Raw genomic sequence first — 23,151 nt, 5'->3', positions numbered from 1 at the left:
CCGCTCTGTCCTGTCTTGTCATATCATATCCTGTCCTCTTTTGACCTATCATATTCTGTTATCATGATGGTGTGGGAAAATGTTTGGGCTCCTTGAATACCAATCAATCTTCACTTGAATGCCAAGGCCTGTTTAAGTATTTAAGTATCGCTTCATGGCCCCATCTTCTAATGGCTACTTCCAGCATGACAATGCATCATGTCACAAAGCAAATGTCATCTTAAAGTGGTTTCACGAACGTGACAATGAGTTCAGTGGCCTTCCCAGACACCGGGTCTGAATTCAGTTGAACACTGCTGGAGATTTGGTACAACGGGAGAGTCGCAGCAGGGATGTGCAGCGGACATATCTGCAGGAACTGCGTGCTTCTATCATGTCAACATGGACCAGAATTTCAAAGGAATGACTCCAACATCTTGAGGAGTCCATGTCATGAGGTTGTTCTGAGAGTGAAAGAAGGCTCTAATAAGTATTAGTATTGTGAAAATAAGAATTTGCTTTGTAAGTGTATGCTTCCTGCAAGGGACCCACTTTTCTCTAACCTTGGCTCTTTCATTGCCCCTAATATTTCCACACTATAGTAAAATGAGCAAGTTTGAAAATGGGGCATTAGCGTGGCACAGTAGTTAACTTTTACCACTGCCCAGGTCATCTGCATCTGCCCAGAATGAGGTTTGTTGTGGTCCTGCTGCAAAATGCCTGGGCGACCCTATATAAGATGGTGTCTGGATGGCAGCAGGTGTTCCTTCAACATTTCCACATTTCTTTCTGCATTAATGGTGCTCTCACAGATGTGCATGTTACACAGACCCAACCCATACCATGCAGATGTCGATAAGAGCTTGGATGGCCCTTTTCCTCTTTGGCCTGGAGAACTCAAATGATGTTTTTTTCAAAAAATGATATGAAATGTTGACTCTTTAGACCACAAAACATGATTCCACTGAGCTCCTTTCCATTTCAGATGAGATGAAGCCCAGAGAAGTTGATGGTCCTTCTGGACAGTGTTTTGCGTAGTTAGGTGGATACAACGGCAAAAGTGGAGTTGACTGACAGATGGTTACTAAAGTATTTCTGATACCCATTACAGATACTTGATGGTTTTTAAAACAGTGACGTCTGAGGGATCGGAGATCACACGCATTCACAAGTGGTTTTTAACCTTAACCATTTATACTTCAAGATTTGACCAGATTCCTTGAATCTTTTAATTATATGTGCAATGTAGAAGATGAAATGTCCAAAATCCAAAATGTTTGTTCTCGAAGTGCATCTGTTGGACTCAACCCATCACTGCTCTTCAAGAACTAGGCCTTGTTTTTGGGGGCTCCTTATATATTAGAATACAATTGCCTTGTCTTGTTACGTCAGCATGTCACACCATTCTCAGATCCCACTGCATCTCCATATCGTAAAGCCTGGAAAGCCAGTGACACTGAGAATTTAACTGGATGACAACTGAGAATAGTTTGGGAAGAGCAGGAGAGACAATTGACAGCTTGGAAACACAACAACTAGGCCAAGAACAATCTTAGCAGGCCAACCTGCATCTTCCAATGGGAAGACCCCACAGGAAAAATACGGAGAGTCCCTTAACTATATACCCCCAGAAGAGCACAAGAGGGGTGAAGAGTGAGCACCCTATCTGAACAGGCCAAGTTACAACTCATGGAAATGGATACATGACTAATGAGTAGGATCTGCAAGAACCTGAATGACCTAAAAATCCTTCAGACAAAGAAAGAAATGCATGGAGCAGGAGAGGGGTATTCAGCACAAGGTAATAACCCTGATAAGATGCAGAGTCGCCCCACGGTGCCCAGAACCTCTATGCACTAGAAGCTCCTACTCCATGCAGATCATAGCATGGCTCCTGGCCAGGAAGCAGGGCGAGTGGCTACTGTATGACCAGGAGGCTTTGCTGGTTGCTTGCTCTGTAGAGCATTCACTCTGCTCAAGGTCATAAAGAGGCGAGCCATTGGATGTAACACCGAAGCCAAGGAAAGATCTTCCAGATAGCTCTGGATAAAGAGGGGGTGATCTGTAGACCCCCAGCTACTGAACAATTCAAGGTGGGTCACCTGAGTGAGGGTGTCTGATGTTATGAGACCCGAGACACCCAATGACCCCAGGGAACATCACTTATAATGTTTCCCAGCATGCATCTGCACAGTATGTATTTGCTCTTCTCACTCCTGACTAATCCACCCCAACTTTTTGGAACATGTTTCAAACAGACGTGCGTCTTCAACAAACAGTTAAATATGAAATTCTTTGCTTTATGTTTGAATACTATTCAAAATAAATTTAAAATCTCTCTTTATTTTTGTGGGTGGCGCAGCAGTACTGCAGGGTTCGTGTCCTGGGTCCTCCCTGTGTGGAGCCTGCATGTTCTCCCATTGTCCAAAAACAGGCTGGTTAGGTGAATTGGCAACGCTCAATTGGCTTTGGTGTGTGTTTGCCCTCCAATGGACTGGCACCCTGTCTAGAGCGTATGCTAGCAGGGATGGGCTCCAGCTTCTCCCCGAGCTGAGACCTCCCCTCTCAGCATTTAGCAGGCTTAGAAAACGACACAACTTTCCATTCTGTTCCAACGTCTTGGAATTGGAGTTGTAGATCTAAATCTCCCTGAAGGCTCCTCATCCCTGCATTGTGTTGTCTCCCTCAGATGATGGCACACGATGAGGACACACTCTGGGAGGGCTCCCATTGTGTCTGATGATGCTCAGTGGGACAGAGCACAGAGTTCCTTCCGTGGTGGACTTCAGTTCAGACCCCTTGGAGCCTAACAACCGGGATAAAGTGGCAGCTACGTCCGGACGACACGCATACAGGGCTCATAAAACTAAACATAATGAAAGACGAGGGCTCGACGTGACACAACGAACAAGCAGGGCACGTTGTAAATGCCGGGCGCATGAGCTCACCACCTAAACACAATAAGTGCTGAAAAGTGAGTCTGGAGACAGATAGGAAGAGCGGAGACCATCCTGGCGTCTACCGGACACCCTGCACAAAGAGCTGAGCTTCACAGACAATGGCAGTGGTCAAGGGCGATAAGATTGTTCAAAAGGAAAACAACCCCCCCCATCGGCTGAGTCCTCATTCTGGCGCATGGAGCCCGCCAGAGCGTCTCTCTCACTGAGAACACCCGCCCGTCCTAAAAATAGACTGGAGTCCGGCCTGATACGAAGGCTAAATTTAGCTGGATAATCAATCGACTTCCTGTTTGCCTTGGGCCAGCGAGCCTCGGCTTGGGTTTCACAGCTTTCAGACCCCTGCGATGCTCATCCCGGTGGACTGTCCTTTAATTGTGCAGCTTCTCGTCATATCGGCTCAGTGTTACAACTGGAAAATGTGTAAGGTGGAGCTCGTGTGACTCTTAGGGGGGGTCTTTGTTTTGCTCTCGGCTGCTGTTATCCTGCTCTCTTTTCCATCCCTGGTCCAGAAGGACTTGATTTTGTATAAATGGATGTGTCCACCATGTTTATTTATTTATACACATATATGTTGATTGAAAGTGAATTGTTTATGAACGCAGTTTAACGTGAAGATATTATATTGGGTTAGATATACTTTATTGAGCCCCAAAGGGAAAATCAATTGCATACCGCAGCATAAAGTAAAATATAACTCAATAGAATAGAATGAATATTAGCTGAAGAATAGCTATTGAATTGAAGTTTCTGTTATTTGCCTATGGCTTCTGGGTTGAGTGAAGGAAGGGCCGACGCAACGAAGTGTAGAACTGTCTAATGGCTGCTGGCAGAAAAGAATCCCCCAGAGGTGCGTCCTGTTGCACCATGGTGGAATGCGCCTGTAGCTAAAAGTACTCCAAGAACGCACCTCCTGCAGGAGATGGGCAGAATTGCTCGAGATGGAATCCCATTTTGTCATCATCCTCTTTTCCCACAACAGCCTTCAGCGTTTTGCATCACCTGAACTCAAGTTGCTTCTGTAGACCACCTCATAGAACAACAGACTGGTGAAACATCTCAAGGATCTTGCTGCACATGTCAAAAGACCTGCATTCTTCTCAGGACGTACAGTCTACTCTGGCCTTTCTTGTACAGCATCATTGTGTTTGATAGACCGGTCCAGTCTGCTGTTTATATGGACCCCCAAGTACTTGCAGCGCCACACCACCTGTTCTTATACCCTTTAGATGATTGCTGGCCACACGAACTCCTTAAAATGTCACCCAGTAGTCCAACAAAAACTCTTTTGTCCTGATGATGTTAAGCTGCAGGTTGTTTTTCCAGCACCACAAGACAAAGCCCTCCACCAGCCTCCTTGAACTCCAGACTTGTCTCCATTCTTAATGCAACCTATGATGGAGGAGTCATCTGAGAACTTCTGTAAATGGCAAGAGCTTGGATAATACTGGATCAGGGCACCAATGGTGGAGCTGTCACTTGTGCATTCTCTGGCAAATGCCAATTGAGCTGCACAGTGATGGGCTGTGTGCAGAGGTCCCTATAGAGGCCCTTATGCCACCCTCATAGAGTCTGTTTCTGAAGGTTTGATCAGAAACATGTACACCAGTAGCCAGCTGGAGGTCATATTGTGGAGCTCTGCCAGTGCTCCTCCTGTTCCTCCTTGCACAAAGGAGCAGATACCAGCCCTGGTGGTAGACTGATTCACCTGTACTGCCCTGTCCAAACCTTCTCATTTAAAAGCCCGTCTCCTGGTATCTCCTCCATTCTTATGGGACTGTGCTGGGAGACACAGCAAACATTTTTGAGATGGCACATAGGGATGAGCCATCCTGGAGGAGCTAGACTTTCTGTGCAACCAGAATCAGCTGCAAGTACCACCTAATGAGCAAGAACTAGCAAAACACCAAACTAGAGAAGAATTATATGACCTGTCGCAGTTGAGGCCTTTGTCCACCTCTTGAACCCTTAGGTACCACTCCAGACACTGGATAAAAGTACAATACTTCTTTATTTTGTACTCCCGTGCACAAAGCACTCTCCACACCACACTACTCATATACTCTCAATAATCACTATAAACAATACTCTCTCCTCCTCGCCCAGACACTTGCCACCCTACCTTCCAGCTCAGCTCAGTGTCTGGGCTTTCCCACAATCCTTTTATACACCCTGACCCGGAGGTGTTCCTGGCCAACCACTCCACAGTTCCTTTTCCCTTCCGGGTCAGGGTAAACAGTCCTTTTCTTCACCCCGGGAGCACGTCGTTCCTTCCTGTCACGTGACCGTTATGTACTCCCGGGTTATAGGGCACATAAGAGTCCACGAGCCCCCTTACAGCGACTCCCGGTGGCCCCCAAGGTATCCAGCAGGGCTGTGTATAAAAACTACATAGTCCATGAGGCCCTGCTGGAACTCGGGGCCCGTCCACGCTGCTGGGAGGGCTCCTCCTGGCGGCCTGGGGGTGAGGGCTGGAGTAGAAAGTTAGCAATCCTTCACAGACCAAAGCAGATGAAGTTTATTCACAATCGCTTATGCTTCCTGGCTGGACACACTGATATCCCTGAAGCTTCACTGACTTGGTCTTAGACTGTGATGATTAAGTATTCCCTTTATATATATATATATATGTATATATTGTGAAGCCCAGGGCGCGTACAGCCACCCTAACCTGACACAGACAGGCAGAGACACAAGTTTCACCACACAACACACATTTATTTTAAGTGGGGAAGTGCTAAGCGCTCTTTCTCCATTCAACACAGCACAGTACATAACATACCAACAAGCAAAGCACAGTCCCTTCGCCTCCAGTCTTCCTTACAGGCTTTGTCCTTCATCCTCCCGACTCTGACCATTGAGTAGAGGAGACTGGACCATTTTATAGGACACCAGGAAGGGCTCCAGGTATCCAGCAACCTTCTTCTGGCAGCACTTCCTGGTGTGGCGGAAGTGCTTCCCAAAAGGGCCCAGTAAACGTCTAAACGCCCCCGGCAAAGGCCACGGGCCCCAGCAGGGTTGAGCTTCCATGCTCCAAACCCGTGGCTCTGCTGTAAGACAAGGGAGCTGCCATCTATCGGTCCAGGGAAGAAAATATCCTAAAAAAGCTTTCTCCTCTGGTTCTTTCATTTTCGGGGTGGTCCGCCGCACTACCTGTATATACTGTATATAACCATTGAAGTTGATCAGTCAAGCAAAAGAATTGTTAAGGGTTAAACTGTTCTCCTGAGACAGTGGTCCGCAAGTTCAGGCCTCAGGTGTCTTCAAGATTTTTTATATCCAGAACCAGAAGCTGGGTCACTCATCCTCCAGTCGGTGAGTTTCTGAATTGTAGATAAAAAGATGGAATTAGTGACAGTGCCCCTGTGTCTGCTCAAGGTGGTATTGTCTACATTATTGGAGCCCTTAAGATGTCTCAAAAGTGTGGATGCTTGATGTGGCACCCCCTTAGGATTTGCGGATCTTACTAAATGGTCATTGATATGGCAAAGGGCATCATTATTAATGTGTGCCCCCTGGCAGTGCAGTACCTTGAATTTATAAGGGTGTGGGTCCAAAAAAAACAACATGTAGCTCCCTAAGCAGAGTGATCTCCCACTTAATGGCCAGGGTTTCATGCTCGATTTCTGAATATCTTCTTTTCCTTGTCCAATTCTGAATTAAATTATGGGGTGTTCAACGCTGTCGACTGTTTTACTGTGCACCACCCCCAGGTCAGTGTCAGAAAATTCGGTATGGTAGAGAAGGAAAGAGAAAACTTTCAGCATTTTGATCCCACAGCACTGAGGTCTGGCCTGCTTTTGAGTTAATTCAATAAAAGTTGTATCGTTCTTGGAGAAACACACAAAGCATCTTTAATATCCAGTGAGCCAGAGAAAGGCTTGAACATACTCTTTTATTGTTTTTATGGTCAGGGCCAGACCCGAATTGGCAGCAACTATGAACCATTGCGAGATTTGACCTTACCCCACCCCACAAGATAGCCTAAATGTTTGGTCTCAGTCAACCCAAAATAACATTTTAAAGAGTTAATCCGAAGGTCAACCTTGTGAATGGCATGGACCTCTGTCACAGTATGGCTCCTAGGTGGGTGCCAGAATAAATGACAATGTCGTCCATATAAGCAGCATTATAGGCAATTTGGAGTGATTGTAGTTTATCTATCAGATGCTGGAATGTTGCTGGTGCCATTTAAAGCCCAAATGGCTGGACACAGTATTGTCAATGTCCATGGTGGGTGTTAAATATGCTATTTTCTTTGATGGAATTTGCCCATAGCCCTTAGTCATACTGAGTGTGGTTCAAGGTGGTTATTCCATGCATGACATCAGATAGCCATCAAAAAGAGAGACTTGGTTAAGATGGCAGAAATCATTGCAAAAGCACCAACTAACATCGGGTTTTGACACTAATACAATTGGGCTAGACCAGGGGTTGAAACTCTTTTCAGTAACTCTCAGACCCAGCATCCATTGAATTTTCAACTCAACCACTGCCTTCTTTGCCTCCAGGAGGTGTTAAGCTCGTTGTCAAACAGGGCAGTGTGGCATAGTAGTTAAGACTTTGGACTGCAATCCTTGAGATTGTGAGCTCAAATACTTCACCTGCTTGCACTCCAATTAGAAAAACAAAAGAAATGCAACAGTTGTTTCTCAAATGTTGTAAGTCACCTTGGATAAAGGCGTTCGCCCAATAAGAAAACGTAAATGGTCCTTGGTTCAGCCACATTGTTATATGTAATCATGGAAGCCAGGCGTAGCTCGATATTAACAATATGCTTTATGGAAAGAATGGCAGACTCCAACTCTTTCTTTTATTTCATCACCAAAATTAAGAGACAATGCAATAATTGACTAACATGTCTCCCAGGGCTTTATTGTGGCACTGCCTCCCGTGCTGCCCCTCAGGAACAATTTAAATCAGAGCCTGAGCAAGCAAGGAAGAGAGACGGAGAGGACAGGGTTCAGCACGTGCAGTCCTGGAAAGAAATTGAAATGAGCATCTCCGGAAACAGCTTGGACAGTTGGTACAATGAGGAGGAGTTGAGCCAACGACTTCCTGGAGTCGGCTTGTCGCTGCTTTGCTTCAGTGTCACAGGGGAGCCTGTCAAGCGTACATTCTGTGATTTTAAAACTGGAACAGTAAGGACAAATCAATGGCACAGAGAGGAATGGCGTCCCCCAGAACAATGCCTCTGGCACCGGATGTTTTAAAGCAGCATTGGCAGACTGAGATGAAGTGGAAAAGAAAACACAGCGTTGAGTTGTTTGTTTTTGTACAGTGGTTGGTCAGATAGTGCCTTCATCTAGCCATCTATTGACTTGACTGGCTTAGTTCATTCAAAGGTCTCAGGGGGCAGGAAGTATTGAGGTAAAAGACAGGAACCAACGGTTTCCAGGGCACACATCCACACTTACTCATCTTGGACTAATAGCGAGATATACAGAGTGAAATCAACACTGGGTGTGATGCCAGGCCAATAGAGGGCGCACTCTTGTACATGCCATTTAGAGGTGCCACCTAGCAATGTCACTTTGTCCTCCTCACCCATTTCCTTCAAGAACTTGAGAGGCCCACTGGAGGTAATTTATTGTGATCATTTTAATGTATATGGGGTTCTTCTAAATAGTAAGCAGGTGAGATCATAAGCAGGGACAAGAAGAAGAAAAAGTCATGTGTAAAAGTAAGTGCACCCCTGAAATATCTTTTCTTTTTTAATATATGTGGACATGTCAAAATGTAATCTTCATTTAAACAACATCTTTAGATAAAGGTGATGTTATTAAAAATGATAATGAAAAATTGAATTTGCAATTATTTGCAATAAAATGATCAGATATGCCATTTCTGCCAGTGGAAAAAGTAAGCCCCTCTTTGGCTCTGCTAGCTGGTATTGCCCCCTCTCACATCTACTGTCAGAAAGTTCTTTCCACTCCTCCATGCAGAGCTTCCCTCCAGAGCTTCTTGATGGGATTCAGATCTGAGCGTTGACTTGGTCATTCCAGAACCCTCCGTTTCTTTTTTTTTACCCATTCTTTTGTGGATTTACTGATATTTTTTATGGTCATTGCTATGATGCAGGGTCCACTTTCAGATGAACTTCGACCTTCTGACAGAAGATATCACAATTTCCTCAAGCAACCTCGGGTGCAATGAAGAATTCCTAGTGGATTCTATGATGGTGTAGCGCCCAGGCCCTGCTGGAGTAAAGCAGAATGTAAGAGAAGGACAAGACAACAATAAAGAGTTAGGGTACCAGCCTGGTGACTTTTTATAACTGAAGGTTATTCCAAAACAAAAAAAAAATGTGCAATAAGTTGCTGAAACGTCTTTTCAGACGAAAGTTTAAACTGAACTGACAAAGATGGCGGAACTTCCTGTGTTCAGCCCTTCTGGCAGGAAGAGGTGGGTCCATGTGGATGGACACCAGAAGTGACACCAGAGGTGTTATAGGCGTAAGTCACATGGTCTGCAGAGGGAGGAAGAGAAGAGGCGTTAGGACACAGCGTCATCCCTTGAGCGACGATAGACTTACAGTCACTAGAGCCCTTCAGCTGTCCGCCATGCACACACGCGTGTGGCAAGCACCAAACCACAACATATCACCGGCATGCTTTACAGCTGCTATCAGGTTCTTCTGGTTAAATGCTGTCTTCAGTCTTCACAAACATTAATACAGTGTTATAAATAATATATATATATATATATATATATATATATATATATATATATATATATATATATATTGTGAGACATTCCCGGACACCACCAGACTGAGGCCACATCTTTATAAAAGTACACGTTTATTTTCATCAACAATACACACAGTCCCGCACAGCACACAGTGCTCCCAGCACTAATCACCCCTAATCCGGGCTTTTCTTTAAATGTCCGTGGGCCGCCTCTCTCCTCCAGGGGAGCTTTGTCCTACTCCCACTCCCGACTCTGGCTCCTCGACTGTTGGAAGGCAGCCCCTTTTATTCCCACCTGGATGTGCTCCAGGTGCCTGATGACATCCAACTGGCAGCACTTCCTGGTGTTGCGGAAGTGCTGCTCTTACACCCAGAAGCACTCCAGGAGTCCCTGGAAGGATCTTCCTCCATCTTCCCGGGTGTGGCGGAAATGAACGTTTCCCGGGTTCCATGAGGCTTGCTCCTCTCCCGTGGTCCTCTCTTGATCCAGGGTGGTTGCCCCCCTCGTGGCCCGGAGGACGAATACGCCACCTCCCAGTCCTTCCAGGCATCCCAGCTGGGTATGTCCCCCAGCCTCCTGTGACAATAATTATATATATATAATTTCCATTTGCCATTTAATATAGACTGTTCCTACTAATGTTTATGCACTACTGTTCTAGCACCCGTTACGGGCTAAATGAGTAGTATATATATATATATATATATATATATATATACATTGTGACAGATAGAGGCACTGTCAACCCCTTGAACCCTCAGACCAGACGTCAGACACCAGATAAAAGTCCAAATACATATTTTATTCAGACAATACAGTGCACAAAGCACCCTCCACTCCACAATACTTAATAAACAATCAATAAACTATGATCACAAAAATCCTCCACTCTCCCAGACACTTAGCCACCCTGCCTCCCAACTCAGCTCATCTGTCTGGGATCTCCCACAGTCCTTTATAGTCCTCGACCCGGAAGTGCTTCTGAGCCCTCAGTCCATGCGATTATCCAGCACTTCCGGGTCAAGTAAAAACTTCTCTTTTTCTTCACCCCAGAAGTATATAATTTCTTCCGTTCCCGTTACTTGGAAATACTTCCAGGCTATACAGAAAATATAAATCCCTGGGCCTCCCTGCAGCGACTCCTGGCGGCCCCCATGGTATCCAGCAGGGCTGTGCATTATAACTCCACTGTCCATGATTCCCTGCTGGCATTCTCTGCACCTCCATGCTGCAAGGAGGGCTCCATCTGGCGGCCTGGGGGTATTGGCCGGGATGAATGGCCGGCCATATCTCACAATATATATATATATATATATATATATATATATATATATATATATATATATATATATATATATATATATATATATATGTATTAGAAAAAAAAACTTTTTTCCTGTTACGAGGCGTGATCTTTTGAAGAGAGACAGAGAGACACTTCACGTCCCGCGAGACGGGCAAGTAACGTCATACTTACAACCTTTGGAAGCAAGTCCCGTGATACACATGCAGCCCAGGTTAGAGATAATAGAAATAGGAAAATTCAAAAGTCTCAAAAAAAATGAGGGTAAAGATCACATTAGCGCAAACAAACAGAAAATAACACTGTGTGAAATAACGGAACAGCAAAAAGAGATCGAATAGTGTTTGAGGATGTCTGGGGGAGAAAACAGACAAGGCAGTGACTTTAAAATGTTGGAAGCGCCACACAAAAGATCACACGGCACAGGAGCAGCAGCAAGCCAGTAGCTGATCGAGCAAAGAGGAGGTGAAAAAACAACTGTTATTTGATTCCTTTTGTATCACCGTTCAAGAGGGGTTTCAGAGGAGCGAGCGAGTCTCCTTGGGGTGCATTCAGCCTCCCTCTTCACAAGGGTGCATAGCGCTTGGTGGGGGGCGGGGGAAGGGTTGGCAAGCAAAGCAAGCAAGGGGCAAAGCCCCCTAGTATAATTTACATATATATAGATATATACATGTATATTTATATAGTATATGTATATATGTACAGGGGACCACCGGGATGCGTACAGCCACCCTAACCCCAAACAGACAGGCAGGGACACAACACACTTTTCAGTGAGACGCGCTTATTCCTCGCTCCCAAGAGCACAGTGCAATGCACCAAAATACAGTTCGCAGTCCTTTTCTTCTCTTCTTCTCTCTCTCTCTCTCTCTCTTTCTCAAGCTTTCCACCTCCACTCCTCTTCCGGTAAGCTTCATCCATCTCCATCTGACTCTGGCTACCTGAGTAGTGGTGGCTGGCTCCTTTTATGGGACACCCGAAAGGACTCCAAGTGTCCAATCAGCTTCCAGGTGTGGTAGGAAGTGCTGCTAAATAGGGCTTGGCAAAGGTTGAGCTTCTATGCTCCAAACCTGTTACCCCACTACAAGCCAGGGGACTGCCCACTAGCGTTCTGGGGGAGATAGTGTCCAGAATAAGCTTCTCTGCCCCAGTCCTTCCATTATCAAGGTGTCCCGGCCAGGTATAGGCCCCAGCAGTCCACCACAATATATATACAAAAACAGTAATGTAAAACTGTAATGTATTTAGTGTATTTATAGAAGGTGTACAGAACTTTATGTATGTGCTCTATACATAAAATTGACTTGACTTGACACCTCCCAGGTAGAGTACAACTCTTTTGTGTAGCTCCTTTCTAATGGTAGACTCATGCACTTGGTGACAAGAGCCATCTGTAGGTCCTGGGATGAAATTCTGGGGTTCTTAGAGACATCTTTCTGTGTCTTTTGGTGTGCTCTCAGGTTGAACTTATTGGGCCAGCCTGGCCAGCCAAGCAGTTGTTTCAAATCTTTACCACTTGAAGATGATCTTCCAGACAGTGGAATCGTTTATTTCCAATTGTTTGTAGATCTTTTAAAATCCCTTCCTAGACTGCTAGGCATCTAGAACTTTCTTTCAGAAGTCCTCAGACCACTATTTCAACATGCCCATGGTGATAACATACTCTTCAGCAACAAACAGCAAACCAAACTAAATGTATGAGTTTAAATAAAACTGGTTCAGACAAGATATTCACTAATGATGATCTAATTATCTACTGCACCAAACTCTAATTTGAATGATTGGAGGTGGTGACAATCTGATGTTTCAATTGCTCCCAAGTGCTGTTTGGGTTCACCACACCTCTTCCTCTTGTGCTGACTGCCTTTGGCCCCGCCTCTAAAGTGCTGATTGGGTTCACCACACCTCCTCCTCTCATGCTGACTGCCTTTGGCCCCGCCTCTAAAGTGCTGATTGGGTTCACCACACCTCCTCCTCTCATGCTGACTGCCTTTGGCCCCGCCTCTAAAGTGCTGATTGGGTTCACCACATCTCCTCCTCTCATGCTGACTGCCTTTGGCCCCGCCTCTAAAGTGCTGATTGGGTTCACCACACCTCCTCCTCTCATGCTGACTGCCTTTGGCCCCGCCTCTAAAGTGCTGATTGGGTTCACCACCCTCCTCCTCTCATGCTGACTGCCTTTGGCCCCGCCTCTAAAGTGCTGATTGGGTTCACCACACCTCCTCCTCTCATGCTGACTGTCTTTGGCCACACCTCTAAAGTGCTGATTGGGTTCACCACACCTCCCACATGCTGATTCTCATTGACTGTGCTAGTGCTGACGGCTTTTGGTTGTGTTTTCCATTTCTAGATGCCTATTCCCATTAGCGTTTGTTGGGTCAATGACTCCATGACATCACGCCTAGACCTTTGAGTCTCTCAGATTTTTCTCTGCCTTTATTATACCCAAGTGCTCTTTTTCTCTCCCTTCTGAAAATAGGAGTGATTTTAACTCTAATTGCTTGATTTTCTCACCTTTGGCCTGTGGTTTGACCACATGTTCATCTACACCTTTAAATGATGTTATTTTGTCTCAAAGATTTAACTGCCAACCGTTGTTCTCAATGTTTACTGACACCACGTGATTACGAGAAAGTCATTTCATCTGCCTTTGCTCCACTTGATGTAACTGATAATATATCTCAGATGTTTAAATGCACCTTGGATAAAGGCATCAGTCCAAAAATAAGTCTTGAAAGAGATTAAAGCAAATATAGGAACAGTTCTCTTAAAAAATACCACACTTTTCAAACCAAATTCTCTTTTTTTTTCTCCTTTTACCTTAGTTGTATCTCATGTCTCCTTTTGTCTAAAGTTGTTTCTCCTAAGGAGATGTATATGTGACAACACTGTTTCTTAAATGAAACATAAGCGAGAATCTCTTTTAATTCTCATGAGACATCAAAGATCAGCCTTGGAGCAGAACATTTTCTGATGGTTATGCTTATTGTGTCACAGTCACAGAATGGATGGGCAGAGGATGCTCAGATGGAGCTTTGTATTCAGGGTCATTGCAGAGCCTATCTAGAGCTCCCCTTAAAAGTGTTTAAGATCTTTGTGAGATGGTGCCAAACAAAGCAACCAGAAAACTAAATGAAAATTTCACACCAAGCCTTATCATGGTGATCACCTAGGACAGCTCTTTTAGCTTCTACTACTCTCATTAAAGGATGAAAGAGATCAGCTGCAAGTCGACGCAACTTAGTCCAACCAGCAGGCCAGAAGCACCAAAATGGAGTAGCAGGGAGTCAGAAACCAAAAGAGCTGAACACAAAACTAGAAACAAAGTAAAAATAAATCTGCATAATATTCTCATTATTATCCCAAACTAAGCATTTTTTTTAATTGAATTTAAGACACATGTGCCTTGAGTATTGCGTAACGCCATATTTAAATTCCATCAATAATATCTCCCGGTCTGCATATTTCCATCTGCGTAACACTCCCCATACCACTGCTATCCTTGTTCATAGCCTTCTCACTTCTCGTCTCGATTATTGCAATTCCCTTTTCTTTGGTCTTTCTCACAAATCTCTTTATAAGTTTCAACTGGTCCAGAATTCAGCTGCCCGCTTCATTACTAGAACCCCCTCTATTCATCATATCACTCCCGTCTTGCAGCAGCATCACTGGCTTCCGGTTAAGTTCCTCATTGACTTCAAAATTCTTCTTTCAACTTTAAGGTTCTCCACAACCTTGCCCCACCATATCTGTCCGACCTCCTCCATGTTGCTGTTCCCTCCCACACTCTTAGATCCTCTTCTTCTTTCCACTTGACTGTCCCCTTCGTCCATCTTACCACCATGGGGAGCACAGCATTCAGTCGTGACTGTCTTTGGCCCCTGCCTCCCAAGTGCTGATTGGGTTCACCACACCTCCTCCTCTCATGCTGACTGCCTTTGGCCCCGCCTATAAAGTGTTGATTGGGTTCACCACATCTCCTCCTCTCATGCTGACTGTCTTTGGCCCCGCCTCTAAAGTGTTGATTGGGTTCACCACACCTCCTCCTCTCATGCTGACTGCCTTTGGCCCCGCCTCTAAAGTGTTGATTGGGTTCACCACATCTCCTCCTCTCATGCTGACTGTCTTTGGCCACACCTCTAAAGTGCTGATTGGGCTCACCACACCTCCTCCTCTCATGCTGACTGCCTTTGGCCCCGCCTCTAAAGTGTTGATTGGGTTCACCACACCTCCTCCTCTCATGCTGACTGTCTTTGGCCACACCTCTAAAGTGTTGATTGGGTTCACCACATCTCCTCCTCTCATGCTGACTGTCTTTGGCCACACCTCTAAAGTGCTGATTGGGCTCACCACACCTCCTCCTCTCATGCTGACTGCCTTTGGCCCCGCCTCTAAAGTGTTGATTGGGTTCACCACATCTCCTCCTCTCATGCTGACTGTCTTTGGCCACACCTCTAAAGTGCTGATTGGGTTCACCACACCTCCTCCTCTCATGCTGACTCCCTTTGGCCCCGCCTCTAAAGTGCTGATTGGATTCATCACACCTCCTCCTCTCATGCTGACTGCCTTTGGCCCCGCCTCTAAAGTGTTGATTGGATTCATCACACCTCCTCCTCTCATGCTGACTCCCTTTGGCCCCCGCCTCCCAAGTGCTGATTGGGCTCACCACACCTCCTCCTCTCATGCTGACCGTCTTTGGCCACACCTCTAAAGTGTTGATTGGGTTCACACATCTCCTCCTCTCATGCTGACTGCCTTTGGCCACACCTCTCAAGTGCTGATTGGATTCATCACACCTCCTCCTCTCATGCTGACTGCCTTTGGCCCCGCCTCTAAAGTGTTGATTGGGTTCACCACATCTCCTCCTCTCATGCTGACTGTCTTTGGCCACACCTCTAAAGTGCTGATTGGGCTCACCACACCTCCTCCTCTCATGCTGACTGCCTTTGGCCCCGCCTCTAAAGTGTTGATTGGGTTCACCACATCTCCTCCTCTCATGCTGACTGTCTTTGGCCACACCTCTAAAGTGCTGATTGGGTTCACCACACCTCCTCCTCTCATGCTGACTCCCTTTGGCCCCGCCTCTAAAGTGCTGATTGGATTCATCACACCTCCTCCTCTCATGCTGACTGCCTTTGGCCCCGCCTCTAAAGTGTTGATTGGATTCATCACACCTCCTCCTCTCATGCTGACTCCCTTTGGCCCCCGCCTCCCAAGTGCTGATTGGGCTCACCACACCTCCTCCTCTCATGCTGACCGTCTTTGGCCACACCTCTAAAGTGTTGATTGGGTTCACCACATCTCCTCCTCTCATGCTGACTGCCTTTGGCCACACCTCTCAAGTGCTGATTGGATTCATCACACCTCCTCCTCTCATGCTGACTCCCTTTGGCCCCGCCTCTAAAGTGCTGATTGGATTCATCACACCTCCTCCTCTCATGCTGACTGCCTTTGGCCCCGCCTCTAAAGTGTTGATTGGATTCATTACACCTACTCCTCTCATGCTGACTCCCTTTGGCCCCGCCTCTAAAGTGCTGATTGGATTCATTACACCTCCTCCTCTCATACTGACTCCCTTTGGCCCCGCCTCTAAAGTGCTGATTGGATTCATCACACCTCCTCCTCTCATGCTGACTGCCTTTGGCCCCGCCTCTAAAGTGTTGATTGGATTCATCACACCTCCTCCTCTCATGCTGACTCCCTTTGGCCCCCGCTTCCCAAGTGCTGATTGGGCTCACCACACCTCCTCCTCTCATGCTGACCGTCTTTGGCCACACCTCTAAAGTGTTGATTGGGTTCACCACATCTCCTCCTCTCATGCCGACTGCCTTTGGCCACACCTCTCAAGTGCTGATTGGATTCATCACACCTCCTCCTCTCATGCTGACTCCCTTTGGCCCCGCCTCTAAAGTGCTGATTGGATTCATCACACCTCCTCCTCTCATGCTGACTGCCTTTGGCCCCGCCTCTAAAGTGTTGATTGGATTCATCACACCTCCTCCTCTCATGCTGACTCCCTTTGGCCCCCGCTTCCCAAGTGCTGATTGGGCTCACCACACCTCCTCCTCTCATGCTGACCGTCTTTGGCCACACCTCTAAAGTGTTGATTGGGTTCACCACATCTCCTCCTCTCATGCCGACTGCCTTTGGCCACACCTCTCAAGTGCTGATTGGATTCATCACACCTCCTCCTCTCATGCTGACTCCCTTTGGCCCCGCCTCTAAAGTGCTGATTGGATTCATCACACCTCCTCCTCTCATGCTGACTGCCTTTGGCCCCGCCTCTAAAGTGCTGATTGGATTCATCACACCTCCTCCTCTCATGCTGACTGCCTTTGGCCCCGCCTCTAAAGTGCTGATTGGATTCATTACACCTCCTCCTCTCATGCTGACTCCTTTTGGCCCCGCCTCTAAAGTGCTGATTGGATTCATCACACCTCCTCCTTTCATGCTGACTGCCTTTGGCCACGCCTCCCAAGTGCTGATTGGGTTCACCACATATCATCATATCACTTTCGTCTTGCAGCAGCTTCACTGGCTTCCGGTTAAATTCCGCATTCAATTCAAAATTCTTCAGTTAACTTTTAAGGCTATCCACAACCTTGCCCCTCCATATCTGTCCGACCTCCTCCATGTTGCCATTGCCTCCTGCACCCTTAGATCCTCTTCCTCCATCCACTTGACTGTCCCCTTCATCCGTCTTACCACTATGGTGGAGCACAGCATTCAGCTCCCCAGCTCTGGAACTCACTACCATCCGAGTTTAGAAATATTGAATCATTCTCACTTTTCATATCTAAACTTAAAACTCATCTGTTGAAGACTGCTTTTTCCCTTTAATTATAATTGTCTCTGTCTGATTTTAATTTTTGTATTTTTAGTTTTTTTTATAATGTGTGTTTTATCTATGGTTCAGTGTCCTTGAGTGTTTAGAAAGGCACCTACAAACAAATAAAATGTATTGTTATTATTAAATATGGTAAAGTCAACAATATAGCAATGAGATGCTTTATAACTCCAGCAACACCTTCAAACCAAACTAACAAATGATCTGCAGGAGGCATAACATAATTCTAACAGCTCTGGGTTTGTTTTCTCGGTTTGACTCAGCGTGTCTGACCTTTTTTGCTTTGTTCTTTCGGATATCAGGTTTTCTCCACTATTTGGATTCATTTTGATTCTTGTTTATGAGTTGCACTTTTCTGACTACTGCTGCCAATCTGCTTGTTTGGTTTGGCCACAAATCGTGTTTGCCATATTCAGTGTGTTATCATCCACTGAGGGTCTTTTTCATTATTTTTAACCAACTTCTTCTTTTGGTTCTTGTTTTTGTTTTTTTTTATTTAATTATGTCCCCTGTGTCTTGTATTAATTAGGTTAAGTATCTTATTGTGTATGATGGAGGTGCTATGAGACCCCCTAATTATATTACAGGCCCCAAGCGCATTCCTTGGCCTTCACTTCAGCCCCTGGGGCCTTTAAGCCATGGCCTTCAGCCTCTGCCTTGGTGCGGTAGCATTAACCCAGTGCAATATTTTCTGTACCCTGCTTCCACTTTTCTTTTTTTGCCATTTTTGCTCATTTTGTTTTGGACATTTTTTTAAATTTTTGGCTATGAGGATTTTGAATATGGATTTTGGTTTACTTTGAATCATTACACTAAATAATACTGGATTCCTTTATTTGAATTTTCAAGTGATGTTTTTGTATACAGTATGTGTTACCATATCTTAGCCTCTTCATTTTTTTCGACTGTGACCGCTGCCACAGAGGGATGTGGCGGCCTGAAAGAAACCCCCTCTTAAACAGTTTTTCAATGGAAAAGAAACACACTCTTTCAGTACCTCTTTGCGGGAGCAGCTACCAGCTTCCTGGCTTGTCGCATGATGTGCTCCTTGAGCGGGGCTACGGACATTTAAAAGACCGAGCCGCGGCCATCCTGACTCTCCTGTCTCTCTTCCCCCAGACTTTCTCCGCTCCCCACTGGATCCCCTTGATGAAGAAGACTTTGTGTTCTTTTGAGCAGGAGTTTTGAGCCGATGCGTCACGTTTGACAGCTGTTCCTTGTGTGGCCGGATCGCCTCTGTAAGAGATTTGAGTTTGTAACTGGCAGAATAATAATAAAGATTCTACTCCTTGGAAGACCTGCTGAACTCTCCTGTGCAACTTTGTGACCCAAGCTTGGCAAACCTATTTGTTTTTTTCTGTGCTTCTTCAAATTTTGTCTTGATATTTTTAGATTTTTTTTTTATCTATATATTGCTCATTATGCAATCACTCGCAAACTACTGAAGCTACATCCTTGATATTGGTCTTAAAGCTTATGACATGACTAATGGGGGCACAGCTCAACATTTGGCTGACAACAATTCTTGTGAAATTTTAGGGCTTTGCATCTTACAGCAAACTGTGTAGGCAGGCAGCTGGAGAAGGTGATATGGCAGAGAGAAACAGAAGAGCAGCCACATCTGCTGAGCATGAAGCAAATTGCAGAAGACAACTGATACACGCCAGGATCGAGAGCCGGAGGTCCGAGGGTTTCCTAAATAATCTTGTTCTTATGTTTTGAACTGCAGCATCCTTCTTGTTTCAGTTCCTTCAGCTATTAGTTTAATTTAATTCAAAAATGATACATTTTATAGTTTCTTTTGGACATTATAAGTGGGTGTTGTTTTAAAACATTGTTAAGTTCTTTACTGAATCTGTTCATGCAAATGTAGATTTTGGGTACATAGAGTCAATTTTTTGTTATTTATTTTTAGGTTGGCAATAGATCTGGGAAGTCTGAAAATGTTTAGCATCTTATTAGCTTTCTGGAGCAGTAGTTGACATGTTACTCAGGAGAACCAGTGAGAGATGCATAGCACGTGAAGTCACCATTGTGATAAGATTAATAGTCAGCATCATGCACTTCCTGCTCATCTGAGTTTGTAGATTATACCAAAACCTGTGTGTTGTATTAACACTGATATGGTTGTAGCCCTGGACCAGCTTTATCTTCAGCAGAACAACAACAACATTTATTTAAATAATACATTTTCATACAAATAATGCAGTGTAAGTGCTTTAGATGACGAAGAAAGAGAAAAAAGACAAAATAAATAAGAATTAAAATAAGGGAACACTAATTAACATAGAATAAAAGTAAGGCCCGATGGCCAGGGAGGACAGAAAAAATGAAAAAACTCCAGACGGCTGGAGAAAAAACATAAAATCTGCAGGGGTACTGAGGCCACGAGACCACCCAGCCCCCTCTAGGCATTCTACCTAAAATAAATGATCAGTCCTCAGAAGTCAGAGAAACATTTAATTAAAGGGGTTAGGAGAAGAAGCAGCATCAAAAATGGGTTTGAAGCCCGATACCTGAGAGAGGAAAACAAAAAATCATTCAGAAAACATTCAACAAAAATCAGAAACCATCAAGGGAAACACGTAGAAATTCCCACACCAAACGTTAATTCTAGTTAAACTTGTATCAGAAAAAAACAAAAGGCCTCTGATAAATGATCATTCTGATGATGTCACTCATCCTGAATTCCTGGGGAATCCTGGGAAATCCCCTAGCAAAACTAAGCGTCGATAATTGGCATTGTGGGAAGATGGCAAAAAATTGTAAGTCTTTATGGGATCAAGATAGCAAGAAATGTGTACCCGAATCAAATTCCTTCAGGTCAAAAACCTCAGTTTAAACACATAGAAGTAAGAAAAAACACACTCTATAAAAGGCAAAAAAGTTATAAAATATACCAGTCATAATAAATGATTTTGTTATTTTTCAAATATAATTTGCCATTTCAAGTTCACTGTATTGATTTGTCTTGTTTTTCTTGGGTTATGTTTTTTTTAATTTTTCAGGCATGGTGTTTCCATGTTTGTTTTGCTTTGTTCTACTGTGTGGGCGGAGCCATAAGAGGCGGTGCCACCCTGATGTCATCATTGAAGGGCCGCCCTCAGCTTTTATCTGTCGAAGCTGAGAGCAGATCCCTTCAGTGATCCATTGTAGTGCATTTTCCTTGTAAGTAAGTATTGATTTTTTTGGATTTTCAGGTCTTGCTACTGTTTTTTGGATTGTGTATTGGGACTTGATTGCTTTGGCTTGCCTTTTAGGCAAACGCTTTGTTTCCTTTATGTTGTTTTCATTCTTTTTGTTGAAACATTCTGCATCTGCTTAATCCTTCCTAGCCAGAAGCTAGAAGGGCTTTCTGTGTATTTTATAATTTGTTGGGACATTTAAGAGATTGTTTTGAAACTCTGAAAGTCAGTTTCTCATTTTTGGGCCAAATAGGCCGAAGCCTTACTGTGGAATATTTTATTATTTATTTGGACATTTAACCCTTAAAAAGCCAGAACCAGCTATACTCAGTTCCCAATGCAATTTGCCAGCATGCTGGAGCCGAGTATATTCGGCAATGTACATCGTTGAACACTGTAACACTCTATAGTTGGTTTCTTAGTGCAATTTTCCAGCACGCCATAGCCGAGTATATTCAGTGACGTACATTCACCGAATGCCGCAAACCAGCTATATTCGATTCCTAGTGCAATCTGCCAGCACGCCGGAGCTGATCAGTCAGTGCTGTATATTCGCTGAGCAGCCAGCTCATGACCACTGGAGCCCCCTAGTGAATCAGCATCACTGTCCCTGGGATTCAGCCGCTGCACTAGACTCGCCTGCCAGCATCAGCGTTGGCCTCTGTGTGCCTGCGTGCAGCCAGTTCAAGCGCGGTTGGCTCGGTGCTTTACTGAATTTCATCAATGGCATCAGTTGCACCTTCTACATATAATAATAGATTGTTCCAATAGTTCTTTTTATAGTTTTTACAGTTCATTGGCAATGTGTAAAATGACCAATGTTGCATTAATTGTGATGCTCTTTGAATGAAAAAAAATATGTGTTCCATTAAAATTTCACATTTTCTTTGTGAATTGTGACGTTTCCTTAAAAAGTGCAGCAAAAAAGTATTTGACGTCCGGGGGTGCATTAACCCCCCAAGTATGTGGCAGTTTAAGGGTTAAGAGACAGTTTGGAGCTCTGAAAGACATTTTCTCATTTTTGGGCCATAAAGGCCGAAGCCTTGCTGTGGAATATTTTATAAATTGTTTGAACATTTAAGAGATGGTTTGGAGCTCCAGGTGGGACCCTACTTAGGAGATCCTGAATGAATCCCTGTGGATCTAGACAGACTTGTGTCCCTGAATCGGAGTCCCATTCCTACATTGCAGATCATATTTTGGTGAACTCTGATGCATGGTGAAGGGCTCCGCAAGATAACAAAGGGGTCTGCGGAGAGATGCGGGAGTGCAATGTGCTTGCGCTAATCCTCTGGCCTTTTCACATATGGGAGAAACGCTAGTTAATGGCCACAAGGTTGCCTCTTTATTTGATTCTGGCAGTAACATTTTCATTGTCACTCACCATCTAGTGTTGCCGTGACAATGGCTTAAAGTCTTCACTGGCTCCCTGTGTCTTACAGAATCGAATATAAAATCCTACTAATAACCTACAAAGCCTTAAATAACCTTGCGCCAAACTACATCAGTGACCTTCTCCATCACTATGTGCCTGCCCGCCCACTAAGGTCCTCTGATTCTGGCAATCTTGTTGTGCCCCTCACTAATCTACACTCCATGGGTGACAGGGCCTTCAGCTGTATAGCACCCAGACTCTGGAATGACCTACCAAAATTAATCAGGTCAGCTGACTCCATGAATTCTTTTAAAAAACAACTCAAAACTCATCTGTTCAGGAAGGCTTTTAGCTCTACTTGACTTTATTACCCTTCTCTCAATTTACTTCTCTGTCAAGATGCTCATGTAACCTGTATGTGTGTGTGTGTGTGTGTGCGTGTGTGTACGTGTGTGTGTGTGTGTGAGCGAGACCATCAATTATGTTGTCTGTGTTTTTTTTCAGAATTCACTGTCTTAATCTTCTTTATTTATGTATCTGGTCTGTACAATGCTATATACTGCATACGCTGCCGTTCTTTACTATATTCTGTAAGTGCCTTCAGCATGGGAAAGGCGCTATATAAATAAAATGTATTATTTATTATTATTATTAAAGTGAAGACCAGTCTAACCTGAATTCACGGGGATGTCTGATCATACGAGTCTACCACCTGCTGCATCTGCCAGGACAGAGTATTGAGAAAAATGGTGGTGGCGGTCCTCGAGAAACCTCCTTTCCTTGTGATTCTAGGTAGACATTGGTCAGATAAC

This window comes from Erpetoichthys calabaricus, chromosome 3 (genome assembly GCF_900747795.2).
Source record: "Erpetoichthys calabaricus chromosome 3, fErpCal1.3, whole genome shotgun sequence".
Lineage (NCBI taxonomy): Eukaryota > Metazoa > Chordata > Cladistia > Polypteriformes > Polypteridae > Erpetoichthys > Erpetoichthys calabaricus.
The sequence above is the reverse complement of the archived record's forward strand: the minus strand, read 5'-3'. Positions refer to the sequence as shown.